A 14,225-nucleotide genomic window follows, 5' to 3' on the forward strand; every position below is an offset into this window, starting at 1 on the left:
CACACCCACTCACTGGCAATTCGAGGCACCTGGTTTATCTTGTCTCTCTACATTAGTATACCATTATTTTCAGCAAACCTTCTTAAAACTTGTAGGGTATCATAATTTGGTGTGGGGGGAGTTTGCAAGACTTTTCTCAGCAGTGCATAAAGGTTTGGAATAGCAGGAAGATAAGCTCAGATTTCAGCCTTAACACCACACTTTCAGTCACTCATTAGTCATGTACAATTTTTCTGCTGGCTTTTACAAGGTCTTTCTCCCCTCTGAAGTTTTTAGTCTTGCACGTAACCAGGCAAAATTGTACTTTTTTATAAAGTGCACATTAAACACTTAGAGAAAATGTTTGTTCCACATAGACTGAAAACACAGACCTGTTGTCTGCCTGTTGGACTAAAAAAATTATCCCTGAAATGAACACAGCTCCTTAAGGCAGGAGCTGTTCAGGCTTCACTAAAGATTAATATGGACCTGACTGTTTAGGGCTGAACAGGTGAAACTGTACCCAAAGAATGAACATGGCAGGGTTGTACTAACTCTTTAGAAGCTCTTATCAAGAGAGTTCTTACATTGTACTGCTATCGTATTTCAAGTTTTTTTCACTTTTAGAAGAAAAAAAATATCTGTATTCCTTTGGACCTGAGTTATATTTTAGAGCTGGAATCAAGCCCTTCAGGTAGGACAATTACAAGTATCTTATTCATTCAGTCATATTTTAAGGAAATCCATGAGTATTTAATGGCATTTAATAGTTTTTATTTAGTACCAATCTTCATCATTTCTGAAAAATCTCTCTCTTAATAGTGTAAAAGCCACCACGTTTGTTATCCACTCAGTGTTATACCATATAATAGACTAACTTCTCCTCCTCCTGGATTATAGGGCTTTATTCTGCTCTCCATCCCTGTCTACCAGACACAAAGATGATCAGAGGTCTGGATAGGCTGAGAGAGTTGCATCTGTTCAGCCTGGTGAAGAGAAGGTTCCAGGGAGACCTTTTTTAAGAGCCTTCCAGCAGCTAAAGGGACCTACAGAAAATCTGTGAGGAGACTTCTAGAAGTGCATGTAGTGATAGGACAAGAGGCAAAGGTTTCAAAGTGCAAGAGGATAGATTTAGATTAGATATTAATAAGAAATTCTTCACTATGAGCTTGATGAGACACTGGAACAGGTTTCCCAGAAAAGTTGTGGATGCCACATGACAGGAAGTGCTCAAGGATAGGTTGTATGGAACTTTGAACAAGCCCGAGTAGGATGGAACTGCATGATTTTTAAGACAGAAAAGATTATACTGTTGATCAGGATAAAGTCTTTTGTAATTGCTTTTCTTTTTCAGTTTTAGAATGTGAGATACTTGAGGTCAGAAAATAGAGCCAGCCATGCTCATCTAACTAAACCAAAACATGAGATTCCATGAAGAATGAAACGAAAAACCTGTCTGAAAGAATTACAAGCACACAAAATTTTTTTCCTCTAACTTTCTCTAGAGAAAAGATTAGATCCACAGTATCCTCTACAGTGCTGATAGAGGCCTGTGCAGAGGATTATAAAGCTAAGGTTTCAAAGAGGAGCCAGGACTCCTAGAAAATGTTGATAGAAATATTTGCCAAACTCCACCTTATCAAGTAAGCATAACTAAATGGAACGCACTTGGTGTTTTGTAAACACTTCTTGGATGAAAACACATCCCCAGAGCTAGTAAAGTGTTTAATTTATATAATACAGAAGGCAATAGTCTCTCCATTATATTCCCTTGAATCTGAAAAAAAATGTATTTTAACTAATGAGACTCTTGACTATATTCAGCAGGTTATAAATATCTGTTCAATAGTTAAGTACACCTTGGTTTAATTCTATCTGCAACCCAGACACTGTTAACAAGAATTTTGTACTCAAAAGTGTGTGTCCCCAGAGGATCTCTAATGAAATCCTGTGCACGTTTTCTCATACTGAGTAAACTCAGCTAAACACAGCTAAACCTAGAAAAGATGCCAAAAACCAGTAAATTTTTCAAAACAACAGGCTCTGTCCATGTAGCACCTAATCGGAATTTAGGAAAATATTATCAGCTTGTGAAGACTAATTCATAAAGAGGAAGATAACAAATGATTCTAAGAAATTCAGAATGTAGAAATGAGCAACCAGGAGTGAAAGTACCCTTCAGGTGCAGAATTTGTTAGTTTTAATCTTAAATTCTTTTTCTATCTAGAGATCTATGGACTTTGCAAAACATACAAAATACATTCAATGGGAAGAGCTGGGTACCAGGTTTCAGAGTTTCCACTGTCAACTTCCTGAAGGAATAAGGTACTTGTGAACATAGATTTCCTTTTGCTTAATTGTAATATCTACCATGCTCAGGAAATATCCAAGGCTAATTTACCCAGCAGCACAGATTAGCCATTGCAGAAACCATAGCCTGTATCCAACTGTTTGTGGATACAAATATATCCAACAGAATAACTGAGTGAGATCCTGGTGGCTCTTTCTCTTCATTTTCACTGACACGGAGAATGTAAGAATTAAGAATTTTACTGAAGACCAAAGTGTGCCTAATGTTTACACAGAAATAAAACAGCATTTTCATGCTACTTTGATACACATGCAGTCCATGAAGGTAGGAGCATAAAAATTGCTCTGATCCTGTTCTTGAGGTATAGTCTGAGTCTAAAAAGAGAGACTGGACCATCTAAAACATAGACACACAGTGAGGAGTTGACTACTATAAAAAGAAAATTAAATAGTTAGCTCCAAGTCATACTTCTCCAACAGGGTACTCAGCTAGAAGAGATGAATCTAAAACCTGGGAGGTTCCTGCACTCTCTCTGAATGGGACAGTAATATTGATAAAGCACAAGTTCATGCATTAACCTTTAAAAACCTATTCTTGGCAACTGAAGGTATCATGAAGGTCTTTTCTAAATAAAGGGGATTCTTTAGTTAGGTTTGACAGTTAAGAAAAGCTTAACATATAAAACCCCTGAATCTCTTTTGCACAACTCATGGGGTTCTGGTGAAGCAGGAATGGTTTTGAATACAAATGTGTAATAAACTACCAGTTATGAAAATAATCCAATTAGCTTGTTCCTGAACACTCAATATTTGCTTTGCATAAATATTGTTCATTATAAACTTGAAGAATGGGGAAAGGTAATTGTGTAGATTACAGGAGGGAGGATTTTTTTCTAATTTTCAAAAGCAAAAGAAAAGCCCAAAGTTTTTGGAATAAATTTGGCTCACTGTGATAGGGAAGAAAAAAGAAAAAAAAAGGGGGTGGGGGGAAAGGGAGGAAGATAACAGAAAAACAGTGCAAGACAATGTTATAGTACAGACATACATTTATTTCCATATCAGAAAAGTTTTCTTGGTTTGAATTTAGGTTTAGCATTAAAGTTGATATTAGAATCAAAGCTACTGATGCTTCTTTGTGGAAATGCAGAACTGGGAACCAAGCTGGTGTCCTCATTCATATGTTGAAATTGATGTATTTCATTCAAGTATAATCTTACTTAAATGAAAACCCCAGCTTTCTGTAAAGCTACTTTGAACACTCCTTTTCAGTGATATACGGGTTTGCACACATATGATACAAATCTTTTCCTCTTATAGTTTATATTCCTGCTCTCAACACAGCTTCTTGTGTTTTAAGACTCACTTTTTTAACACAAAGCATTCAATAGTTTTCTGTCAGTGCTGTATATAGTTTTCATCTCCACTTTCATTTTCATTTGTCTGTGAGGATTTTCAACACATCACACTTTAATCTGCATTTTGAAATCGCTATATGTAACTGGAGTGATTTGTGACTAGTTCATGGAAATAAGGGGGTGAAATTAAGCATTAACATGGACTACTAATACTATTTCGACTACCCACCTTCATTCTTACTTCAGCAGGGTTGTAGTATTGTACAAGTGCTACTGCACCAGCAGACACTGGAAAGTTAATGGTGTTTGCACAGAATAGGGGCAAAATGACTCAATGACTTAACAAAAAAATCCTTTAAATTCTAACATCTTCAGTGGCAGAATAGAGATACACTGTTTATCCCAACTTTAAGTGCCCCAGTGTAATTTTTCTCTAAGTGAAGACCCAAATATCCAGATTCTTCCATTTTTCAGGAAGATTTTTATGTTAAAATAATCTGGTTTTCAATGTCACAAGGGACTGGTTAAGCTTGCTAAATTCTTTTAAGACTTAATGTAGCATTAGAAAATGAATTTTTAAAATGTGGTTACTTAATTTCTTTAAAACATTCATAACAACGAGCTGATAAATTTGAAGTTTGTGATTTAATAGTTATAAACATAATATGTGGTCCAAACTCTTTAAATAAGCTCTAAAATTAGTGGCAGTAAATCTCAATATCTTAATATCTGCCTGGGTGTCTTTTTCTTATGGTAAAAAAACACACTCATGGTGAAAGCATCAAATCAGATTCTGCTCTACATCTGGATAAATCCATTTAGCTCCAAATGATTCATCATGATGCACATTAATGCAGCTTTTGACCTACAAAGTGACAGAGAAGCAAGCTTTGCTGTCAAAAGCAAGCTGTATTTGCAAGGAGCAGCCTCCCTTTCCTTGTACCTTTTCACCCTTGCCTACAGATTAGGATGGTCATTTCTAATTGCCTACACAGCCTGCAAAACTGCAAGGCATTCATGGTTCAAAACTGTGATGATATAATGTTCTGACAGGAGCTAAAAGGCAGCAATATCAATACTTGGAAACAGAAGCTACACTGAAAGTATTGTATTTCTGAAGAATGAGCACCATTGTTTTTCTTTGACAGGTGAGAATGAAAATAAATCTGCCTCATAGTCTGCCTGGTAATGGGACAGAATTCTCAGAAAGAGATGGCATTAGGAATGCCACATTGCTGGATTTTTCATAACCTGAAGGATTATGTGAGAGAAGAACATCTATGCAGATGGAAGCATCTTTTGTATTATTCTGTAGGTGAATTAATAAATGTAGAGGGATGGGTTTCCTGACTGGGGGTTAAGCTAGTGGCTAACACAGTGAGCAGCACAAGTGCATGAACTGATAATAACATCCATGAAAGTGATGGAAGAGTGATATAGGAAAAGAATGGGAAAAGAAAAAGAAATTATGAAAATCAACATGTATCTTCCCCTACATTGAAAAAATTATCTTGTTGGATGCACAATCGCAAGCTTTTAGAAAATTACTTCCTCCAAATCTGGAGTACCTAAATTATGCTCTCTCTTAGCCATAAGTGTAGTAACATAATAGAATAATTAGAAAAAAGGCTTTCAAAATCATTCATGTCTTATATACCTTGTAGCAATGAAATACACAAGGAAGGCAGAATAGGCATAGAGAGCAGTGCTAATAGGATGGTAAGCATAATAAAGGCAAAAAAAATTTAAAATTCAAATAAATGTTCTCCTGAAGGTAGCAAAAAATTGCTTGGGCAATCTGACAAGCGAATCAGCAAGGGATTTCATAAGCAAGAAACCATACTCTCATATCTTTCTCCTGTCCTGCTGACTGTGTTGACTTTTTTTTTAGCAGGTTTGATCATGGTGATTAAAGACTACAAAGAGAAAAGAAACTGGAAAGAGCAGTTATCTGATGACTTTCTGTGCTCACATCTAGGGCAGCCTGCAGTGAAGGGGACATACAGGCAGCAGATAGAAGTGTCCTGCCCAGCCTAAAGATGATGATGAAGGCACTGAGATGATGAAGTTTCCCCTTTCATCATTTAAGAGGCAGTTGGGGATTCAGGTATTTTGTCTGTGTTTTCACACAGATAATGGTTTCCTAAGCTCAGCTAAAGGATTTAGCCCACTGTATCTCCTTGGAAATTAAACTGTTAGAAATTTTAGCTGTGAGGGGTTTCTTTCATCCTTGGCACATTCTTTATTAACAAGTTTCATAAAAGCAAAAGTGTTCACCTGCCTTTTAAATACTTCCAGTTTCATCTGTATGAGTTTCCTGTTGCTGTTCTGTACAATTTATTTTTCTCCTCGACTTATCACCCTGTATATCTTTATTTTTTGGTTAAAAAAACAAATTTGTGCTTTTCTGGTACAGATAAGAAAGGGGCACAATACAGTTTTACCTGATGGTATATCTGCAGTATCAGTTCAGTGTCTGACCTCTGAAGCTATTCTGAAGTACAAAGTCATATATTCAAAAATAGTTCAATCAGCATTTAGTCTATTTCTCCCAGACAAAAATAGACTGGCAGGATTTCTGTGTTGTATAAAATTAATTAAAAATAATTAGTATCGTTTAGATCACAGAGGAGACATACAAGGAAGTAATGAGCTCTACAGAATAAGCAATAGAAAGGTTGAAGAGCCTTCTTCACTTAAGAGAGAACCAGGAAAAAATTAAAGTCCATAGGTGGTTGTATTTTTGTGGAGTGTGCAGTTTAGCTAAAATGAGAAATTTAGACACATAGAGACAGAAATGGTTAAGTTGCTAAACTGCAACTTAAATACCCCCCATATAATGAGACATTCAGTTCCTAGTAGTTTTCTTATGTGGTAATAATTAGCACAGGCAAGAGACTGTAACCAGGAATGCTTTTAAAAACAGAATTAGGCGTTTCATTAGAAAACACCTGAGGAGTTAGTAATGTGCAATTACACATAGAGAAAAATGTAAATTTATTTGGAATAAATATGTGAGGTGCAAGATTAATCCTGTCAAAAGGAAAATTAATATTGTCAATGAAATTACAGTTTTCTCTCTGCTGCTACCTTGAGACTGATATTTTATATACAGAAAACCTACACTGCTGCTCAGATAACGAGAACTGAGGAACCAAAAGTGCCGTAACTATGGTGCTCAAAACTCAGAAGGATCCTGAAAACTGGCAAATTTCAAAGAGGCAGGAAGATTATGAACTCTGGACTTTTACCAGAAGCAGACAGGCACGACCACAGTAATGTAGAAAGGCCTTAAACAGCCTTTTAAAAAGAAGTAATAAAATAATGAAGTACTTCATTAACTCTATATGCATAAGTAAAGTGGGGCAAAAAACCTTTTCAGATGCTGCAACTGACTTATTATTACAGTCTGTGGCACACTTCAGACTGTGCAAATTTGCACTCTCCCAGATCATTCCCAGGCGTGGTTTAGGAGACAGCAGAGGTCACAGAAATTGTCAGACAACCGACCTGGTTTGCTGGGTTAAGCAGCATAATTAATAGCATCAATTAATTGCAGGTCACTCCCTGCCAGTTGGTGTTAGAACCAGAGAGCAGTTGTACACCTGTTTTATTTGCTAGCATAGACACAGACTGATGGACTTAAGGAAGACTTTGCGATTGATTTGGTTTACACCACATGCTAAATCCAGAATGGGGATTTGAGCTGCAACGCATTTCGGGTTTAAAATCAATCAGTCAATGTCAAAATCTTATAGCCTTCTTTTCCAGCTCCTCCACCTCCCCACAATGGGATGGAAAAGGGGATTAAAGCTGTGGTCAGCTGCTGGACGTTGCTGGAACCATTGGTGTCCATCCTGGGCATCCCCAGCACGCTGTTACAGAGGCCACCCGGAGCTTAGTAGAGCTCCCCCAGCTCTACCCTTTTGTGCTGCTCCTCCTCATGCAGGACTAGAAGTCCCCTGACATGGTTGGACCAAGAGTAAGTAATTGTATAAAGTAATCACAGTTACCAAAAGACTGACCACATGCAGAATTTTACATACTTATTAATTTTTTATTATTATTTTACTTTTCTTGGGTAAACTAAAGAGGTTTTGGAAATGTGGCTCATCCCTAGTTTTTTCAGTTATCTGATAGTTACAAGGAAAGACTCTGCCAACACATACACCACAGTTTTAGGGAGAATGAAGCTGATATTCTCATCCCAAGAGAAGTTTCTAAGAACTAGAGAGATTCTTTCCCACCACCTTTGGCTCAGACTTTCCAGTGGCCCCAATGGATACGTCAGGTCTGACATAATAGGAAAACCCATTCATGCACAATGTTTGATTTAAAAGGCTCATTTTCCTATTGTTTTCTCATAGTACAGCAAACCCTTCCCAAAACACTGAATTATTAATAATACCAATAGCCATAGGAATCTGCTGGGCTGGATGCCACTGTTTGAGCAAACACTGAATAAACATTGCTGTGTCCTACTGTGCATTTGCAGTGTTTCCAGACAGACCAAGGAACTGCAAGATATTAGTAGAAAATAAAAAGTTTGTGTAAGTCAGAAATGTTATGTTCAGTCCTTGCAAAAATCTCACTGTGCAATACCATGCATTTACAACATTCTTAATGAGAGTAAAGAGAATAACTTCGTGTGTTGTTAACATTAAATGGGAAAGCAGAATACATATTTGATTAAAAGCTTTACATTTCAGGCTTTTATGTTAAAATATCCCATGCTATTCAATGAATATAAATATATTTAGTAAATATATACTATATGTGTTAATAAAGATATTCAATACTACAGAAGTAAAAGCTGAAGCCAAAGTCTAAGCTTTATTTCATTTTTAAAATGTAACTTAAATAGTAAAAATAAAGCTACAGAAATAAGACCATACAATATTGGACAAATATTTTCAGAGAAATGGGACAAGTGTTCTGAATTTTCTGTGCCTAGAGATGAATATTCAATTTAAAAACAACTTATTAAAAAGAAGTAAAAAAAATTAAAATGATGCTTCAGGCTTTTCTATTACATGATTTTAGGTTGATTCATGAAACATGAAAATGTGAACGAGAGAAATCTGGAAAAATGTTTTCTATCAGAACACCTACTGGTAAGAAGATATCTTAAAGTAACATGATATAGCACACACTGATCATCAGACTTAAACTTAACCTGGCAAATGCAACTTTGGCATTACTAGCACTATATTCTGTAGTGACTTGGTGCCTCAAAGTCTCAGGATGTGTTTGTCCTGGTCTTGGCCTGAGAACATTGAGTTTGTTTAGCTGCAACAGCAATTTTCCATCAGTCAAGAAACTCTTGCCTAATTTATATTAGTTTGGGTTTAATCAACAGCACTAAGAAGCAGTGACTGGAACCATGACTCTGGAACACATGGATGCTGGGGAAGAGTGAAGACACAGATGGTGGTAGGAGGTCCCAGATTGCAAACACAAATCACAGTGGTCACACAGAAGTCACTGTAGGAGGGCAGCCTTGTGAATCAGCCACAACTGGTTTCAGACATCACAGCAAACAGGTTAGCTGGGAACCAATTAAAAGAGAGAGCATGTGAGGTGCCAGTCTTAAGAAAATAAAAAAAAATTAAAATCCAAACACCACAATCAAGAAATACTGGAGACTTAGGAGAAAGAAAAATGAGACACAAACATCACACTTTTCCTGTGAAGATGCCAGAATGTTTTCAGCTCTTTGTAAAGAATCCCTTCTGATCTTCCTAGGGAAGGCTGAAACATCAGCTCTGGGACATCATCAAAGCAACACTGGAAGTTCAAGCATGTCTTCAGCTAAAGAGAAGGTGGAGATGATAGGAAGTCCTGAAATAAGAGGCTATATTACTAATGAGATTTTCTGGGTTAAGTTGGACAATGAGAGTTAGTACCATTGTAGAGTGATGATAACTCTCTGTTCTATTTTGACTACTCTGTTAAAGGCAGCCTAAAACAACATCTCAACTCTCTAAACATTTTTTGTCCTCTTTTACCCATATCAAGATTTTGAGTGTAGTGGTATCAAGATGGAATTGACAGCGAGAATATAGATTTGCATACACACACACATATATTGTAGCAAGACGAACCTCTCTTAGGGAATGGCGCTTCAAGGTCCAACCAGGTGTTCCAGCAGAGACTCGCAAACAATGCTCTAAGCCTAGGGCTCTCAGAGTTGACTAGCCCGGATCGGTGGCGCTGCTGCTGCTGCTGCTGCTGCTGCTGCTGCTGCTGCTGCTGCTGCTGCTGCTGCTGCTGCTGCTGCTGCTGCTGCTGCTGCTGCTGCTGCTGCTGCTGCTGCTGCTGCTGCTGCTGCTGCTGCTGCTGCTGCTGCTGCTGCTCCAAGAGTGACTGACCTCTCTGCTGGCTAGCCCAGGACTGAGCTGAGCCTGTGTCTCAGGCCTCACCTTTTATTGGCCCCCGGTCCTGCTCATGCGCAGTGGGGGCCCACCCTAATTAGGCACAGGTGGGCTTGACACAAGCTCATGCCCACTACCTGGCAATTAGTGTCACCTGGTTGCCTCATTTCACTACATATATAAAGTATAATGTTTCCTGATCTAGCAAGGTTAGGGTTGTAGAGTACATGTAACTGCCAGTGATGTTAGAAACATTTCTTGGATTTTAAGGGTGTTGGCATGAACTTTTAGTGAGACTACAGAAAACTGCTTTAGCAATGATATATCACTCTGGATGTGTGTGTGCATGCATTTTGATTTGTAAGTAGGGGGACCCAGACGACGGATTGTGCATGAAAGGAAAAAAAAGTCTATGATGAAACACTGTATTATAAATCATAATGTTCTGATAGCATTACATGTTGTTTTTTCCTATATAGGTTTCACTTCACTGATGATTTGTCCCACAGTTTAGAGAAAGAGCAGTTGTATTTGTAGGGTTAAGATTTCACATTAACTAATAATGTCTTAGGCTTTTTTTGCAAGAGGCATGTTCCTGAAATTATCTCTTGAACTGAAATTTCTATTTTGATGTGTCAATGTGTGTTTGTAGCCCAGAAAGCCAACCATGGGCTGCATCAAAAGAAGCACAGACAGCCAGTCAGGGGAGGTGATTCTCCCCCTCTACTCTGCTCTTGTGAGACCCCACCTGGAGCACTGTGTCCAGTTCTGGAGTCCCCAACATAAAAAGGACACTGATCATTTTAGTGGCTCTCCTCTGGACACACTTAAGGAGCTCTGAGGGCTAGAGCACCTCCCATATGAAGTTAGATTGACAAAGTTAGGGTTCGGCCTGGGGAAGAGTAGGGTCTGAGATGAATTTATAAAGTGGCTTTCCAGTACCTGAAGGGGCCTACAAGAAAGCTGTGGTAGGGCTTTTTACATGGCTCTGTAGCAAGAGGAAAAGGGGAAATGGTTTAAAACTTGAAGAGGGAAGATTTAGATAAGATATTAGGAGGAAATTATTTACTATGAGCGTGGTAAGATACTGGCACAGGTTGCCCAGGGAAGTTGTGGATGCAGCCTCCATGGAAGTGTTCAAGGCCAGGTTAGATGGGGCCTTGAGCAACCTGGTTTAGTGGTAAGTGTTCCTGCCCATCATGGCAGAGGGGCTGGAACTAGATGAACTTTAAGGTCTTTTTCAACCCACAGAATTCTATGATTCCATGAACTATATAGAAAATAACAGAAGTTATTTCCTGTTCTTGCTTCTGCAGTAGCCCTTTATCTCTTAACAGTCATTCTACAAAGAGGGAAAAACTTTTCATTTCCATATTACTGAAATCTGGCTCAACAATATGAGGTTTTGTCTCACTTTAGCACACAATCAGGAGGTGATTTCTTTGTGAATAATGTTCAGATGCCTTGGGATGTGTGACCAAAGCCAATTTGGCAGCTCATTCCTCAAATCAGGTGCCTTAGATGCAAGAAAAATGCAGGAATTTTTGATGTCAGTGAAGTCCTAAGACACAAATGAGAGCTATGTAATGCCAAGTTATTTGAACTACAGACCCTTAAAACAAAACTGGGAAGCTTACAAAATTCATTCTAAGAGGTCAACATGCTCCAATGCTTCTCTGAAGTGCCTGTATACAATAGGAGGCAATGTGGGGGGTAAATATAGTGAGTTAGAAATCTCTGAAGGAGAACCATCTTGTTGGGGTCACAAAGGGTCATGCTGCCATCCAGAGGCACCTCAAGAGGCTGGAGCAACAGGCTGAGAGGAACTTCAAACAGTTTGACAAGGGGAAGTGCCAAATCCTGCACTAGGGTAGGAGCATCCCAGCTACCAACATCTCCTGGGGACTGCCCACCTGGAGAGCAGCTTTGCAGAAAAGCCCCTGAGGGTCATGCTGGACACCAAGCTGAGAATGAGACAGTAATGCACCCATGTCTCAAGGAAGGTCAATGGTATCCTCAGCTGCAACAGGAGCAGAGCTGTCATCAGGTCAAGGGAGGGGATCCCTCACCTCTACTCAGCTCTGGCGAGGTCACAACTGGAGTATCATGTCCAGTTATGGGTACAGACAAGGACAAACTGGAGAGACCCCCAACAAAGAGGTGAGAAGGTGATGTAGGGACTGGAGAATCTCACCTAAGAGGGAAGGCTGAGACCTGGGGCTGTTCAGCCTGGAGAAGAGAAGGTTCAGGGGGATCTCATTAATGTATTTAAACACTAGAGGAGAGGGTGCAAAAAGGAGAGAGATGGGCCCTTTTAGTGGTGTCCAGTGGCAAGGCCAGAGGCAATGGAGGACAATATTTCCTCTGAACATCAGAAAACACTTTAAATGTGAGGGTGCCCAAGCAATGTCATAGGTTGCCCAGGAAGGCTGTGGAGTTTCCATCCTTGGAGATATTCCAGAGCCCGTTGAACATGGTCCTAGGCAACCAGTTGTATGTTACCCTGACTGAGCAGGGGAGCTGGAGTAGGTGATCTCCAGACATTCTTTCCAGCCTCAACCACTCTGTGACTATGATTCTGTGATTCTGTTCCACTGTCCTTCACATCTGAGGCATTACCCCATTAGCCAATAGCCAGCTGAACCTTTAACTTTTATGACTGTATCAAACAAAACAGGAAATAAAGCAATATTTATGTAAATAAAGCAATAAAGTTCAGAGCAGATTGTGGTACCACAGAATATAACTGTGGGAAAAATCCACAGTGATACCATTGAACCTAGTGATGTAAAGTTCCATTTAACTGGACATAATTCTGATATGGATGGACAGGCAGGTGGTTACTTAGATCTACTTTTGTTTATGTGCCTGTTATTTCAAAAGATAAAAGGGAGTCAAACTGATGTATGCAAAAACTTACAGATATGTGGGAGTTATTTTTGCTGATTTTTTTCTTTTTTTAAGTAGTAAAAGTGCTCTCTTGATTAACTTTCCCTTCATGGTTGAATTACTCCGTGTGTATACTACTGAGACTATTCGGGCAAGTGAAGTTTGCAATTTACTCATGGCTACTAGGGAGAATAAAAAGTGGGATTTTAATTTTTTAATATTTATACAGTACAAAGTCTACCACAGAGAAGAGCTGGTGCCTGATGAAAAATAATTAAGGTTAGGCTAGATTATATTTAAAATGCATCCTTTCTTCCACAATACTTCTGTGATGTCTATTTTTAAGTCATTGTTGTTGTTATTTGCATTCTGGTAGCATCTAAGAACAGTGTCCAAGATATGACACTCCATTAGGCTGGGCATCTTTTATTTGAACAATCTCTTTCCCTCAGAGTTTATAATTTAGAACCTAACTTGTGGATTTACGTTATGTGATCAGTATCTACCACACTGCTGCTGAGAAGAAAAGGTAATTTTTTTTTACCATAATCACCAGGTGTAGACACAATATTTATTTGTCTAATGTTTGGTATACCCTGAGAGGGAAATCTTATAAGTCAAATCTTAAACCTTTCCATAACTGCAGCAAGCAAGAATTAATACTACAACCATTCAACTTCTGAGCAGAACCAGAATTAAGTGACTGTTTTAGTCATGAATAATTTGCAAAAGCCCTGAGACATGGAAAGAAATTTGTCGTTCTCATTTTAACTCAGAAAGGACAAGAATCTCAGAATATTCAGTATTTCTAGATAATGTAAGAATAGAGCTTATGTTCAGCAAGATTCTATGGAGTCACCCAGGAAAACATTCCCAACCATCCTCCAAAGTCAGAATATCCTTCTGGATTCCAAGGTGCATTTTAATCCAGTTGCACTGCTGGCAGGAATTCATAGAGTTGATAATGAATCACTTCTTAAAAATCTCATACCTACAAATAGCATCCCACATAGCAAAACCATGGTAAGCCTACAAACACCAACCTCTTTATTCATATCCTCTTTACAGAGATATAATTTCTATGTAATATTTGTTAAAGCAACACATTAATACCTTGAGCTTGACAGAGAAGCAAAGGGCTGAGTATTAAAAGGTTTGGTGCTATCAGACTGGATACTTTAGTCCAGAAGGTCTGAGTGGTGCTTGGATCCACTGAACAACACTAAGAGGAGATTCAAGTGAACTGCCCTTAGCACTTCTACCAGGCAGGAAGTGTGGATCAGCTGGAAGGCAGGAGGGCTCTCCAGAGGGACCTGGA

This window comes from Calypte anna, chromosome 2 (genome assembly GCF_003957555.1).
Source record: "Calypte anna isolate BGI_N300 chromosome 2, bCalAnn1_v1.p, whole genome shotgun sequence".
NCBI classification, from domain to species: Eukaryota; Metazoa; Chordata; class Aves; order Apodiformes; family Trochilidae; genus Calypte; species Calypte anna.